We start from the raw sequence: 2,500 nt of genomic DNA, 5'->3' as shown, positions 1-2,500 counted from the left end.
CACATCTAAGGAAGGCAGCAGGCGCGCAAATTACACAATCCCAGTACGGGGATGTAGTGACGAAAAATAACAATACGGGACTCTATTGAGGCCCCGTAATTGGAATGAGTACAATTTAAATCCTTTAACGAGGATCTATTGGAGGGCAAGTCTGGTGCCAGCAGCCGCGGTAATTCCAGCTCCAATAGCGTATATTAAAGTTGCTGCGGTTAAAAAGCTCGTAGTTGGATTTCAGTCGAACCTATGGGGTCCACTGATTAAAGGGTTAGATGGTGATGTTAGGTTTCTTGCTTGTGTCTACGGATGCTTGCTTGAACCTTCATTCCTCTTTCCTGGTGGTTACATTCATAGTGTTTAGACAGAAAATTGCTCGATATTTGCTATCAATGCTCTTTACCGAGTGTTGATTCAAGCGATCGAGACTTTTACCTTGAAAAAATCAGAGTGCTCAAAGCAGGCGTCCAAAACCTCGAAAGAGGTGCCTAAAAACGGTATGGTCAACCATCTATATGATGCGTACCACTACCTTAACTTGAATGATCTTGCATGGAATAATGGAATAGGACCTTGGTTCTATTTTGTTGGTCTTAAGAATCCAAGGTAATGATTAAGAGGGACAGACGGGGGCATTTGTATTGCGGCGCTAGAGGTGAAATTCTTGGACCGTCGCAAGACAAACTACAGCGAAAGCATTTGCCAAGAATGTTTTCATTAATCAAGAACGAAAGTTAGAGGTTCGAAGGCGATCAGATACCGCCCTAGTTCTAACCATAAACGATGCCAACCAGCGATCATTCTGAGTAACTAATTTCATGACTCGAATGGAAGCTTCCGGGAAACCAAAGTTTTTGGGTTCCGGGGGAAGTATGGTTGCAAAGCTGAAACTTAAAGGAATTGACGGAAGGGCACCACCAGGAGTGGAGCTTGCGGCTTAATTTGACTCAACACGGGAAAACTCACCCGGCCCGGACACTGAGAGGATTGACAGATTGAGAGCTCTTTCTTGATTCAGTGGGTGGTGGTGCATGGCCGTTCTTAGTTGGTGGAGTGATTTGTCTGGTTAATTCCGATAACGAACGAGACTCTAGCCTACTAAATAGACTTGCAGTTTACACTGCAGTACTCCCCCTTAGTCAACCTGTGGGTGGTAGTATCTCTTGATGGTTTCGGCTGTTGAGGGCTCTGCTGCTATTAGCCTACAGAATTGGCTAGGGTAAGGATGCTGTAGCACTGTAAGGACTTCTTAGAGGGACAAGCGGCGCTCGCAGCCGCACGAAACAGAGCAATAACAGGTCTGTGATGCCCTTAGATGTCCGGGGCCGCACGCGTGCTACACTGAAGTGGTCATCGTGCATACTGTTTCCTGCTCCGAAAGGAGTGGGTAACCGCTTGAACCCATTTCGTGATGGGGATTGGGCATTGTAATTATTGCCCATGAACGAGGAATTCCCAGTAAGCGTGAGTCATTAGCTTGCGTTGATTACGTCCCTGCCCTTTGTACACACCGCCCGTCGCTACTACCGATTGAATGATTTAGTGAGGACTTCGGACTGGTCAATCCAGACCATTGGGAAACTAGTGGTCGGATTGTGCTGGAAAGATGTTCAAACTTGATCATTTAGAGGAAGTAAAAGTCGTAACAAGGTTTCCGTAGGTGAACCTGCGGAAGGATCATTAACGTATTACCCTCTTATTATAAGAGAAATACAACCTTCAAACAATCAAACACTCTGCATAGTGATATTGTAGATGCTAATATGGTGAATGCAATTGAATTGTATTTGCATTAGAGTCGCAATTGTGAATGTTTATTGCAAACATTTAGCCATTGCAACATGATTCTAATTTGCATTACATTCGTTCATTCATACATCCATCTTTCATTATCCAATGCAACAAAGAGTGAGGGTTATCTAACGATAGCCATAATTTCTTTTGCAAAACAATTGTAGTTTATAATGAAAAGCCTGTCTTGCTACATACTTGGTACCTGATCAAGTCTTCAGCTTATGCTGACGGCAAGGTTTAAAGAAGGAAGTTTTACACTTCTTCGCCTAACTAAGTAAAGACAACTATGGTTTTTATAAACTGCATACAATTGTTTTCAAACCCTCTCAATGCAGATTTAGGATACTTATTAAAAGTCCCACGGTGGCAAAGATACATCTTCAAGCGGTGGATCACTCGAATTACCAATCGATGAAGAACGTAGCTAGCTACGATAATCGGTGCGAATTGCAGGACACGCCGAGCACTTGAGCTTCCAACGCACATTGCGGCTTTCGGGTCTTTTCCGAGGTCACATCTGTCTGAGAGTTGAGATGTAAAATAATCAACAAAACACTTGCATACTACCATATATGCATTGTTTTGAGAGGATTGTATATTTATATGCATGAATCTTGCTGTTTTATTCCTTTTCTTAATTGCAATTCGTTGCAATTTAGTAAGGAGAATCTCAAATCTACTTGTTTCACATGATAAATTTTGTGTACAATGC

The 2,500-nt window shown here is 42.8% G+C and overlaps 2 non-coding genes across 2 annotated transcripts in view; both read left to right on the top strand.

Annotated features, from left to right (window-relative positions):
- Positions 1 to 1,677, top strand: part of LOC149092704 (small subunit ribosomal RNA) — a 2,170-nt gene extending 493 nt beyond the window's left edge. The window contains exon 1 of the ribosomal RNA XR_016200674.1: positions 1 to 1,677. This exon is cut by the window's left edge and continues 493 nt beyond it. This is a non-coding gene — a ribosomal RNA (small subunit ribosomal RNA).
- Positions 1,678 to 2,164: 487 nt separating this feature from the next.
- On the top strand, positions 2,165 to 2,319 carry LOC149092703 (5.8S ribosomal RNA). The gene has a single exon (XR_016200653.1). It is a non-coding gene; the product is annotated as a 5.8S ribosomal RNA (ribosomal RNA).
- Positions 2,320 to 2,500: the final 181 nt, after the last annotated feature.

The sequence above is a fragment of the Tetranychus urticae genome, unplaced genomic scaffold (genome assembly GCF_039701765.1).
Source record: "Tetranychus urticae isolate SD_2017Ah unplaced genomic scaffold, NJAU_TeUrti_SD_1.0 Scaffold_6, whole genome shotgun sequence".
Taxonomy (NCBI): Eukaryota; Metazoa; Arthropoda; class Arachnida; order Trombidiformes; family Tetranychidae; genus Tetranychus; species Tetranychus urticae.
The sequence above is the reverse complement of the archived record's forward strand: the minus strand, read 5'-3'. Positions and strand labels throughout refer to the sequence as shown.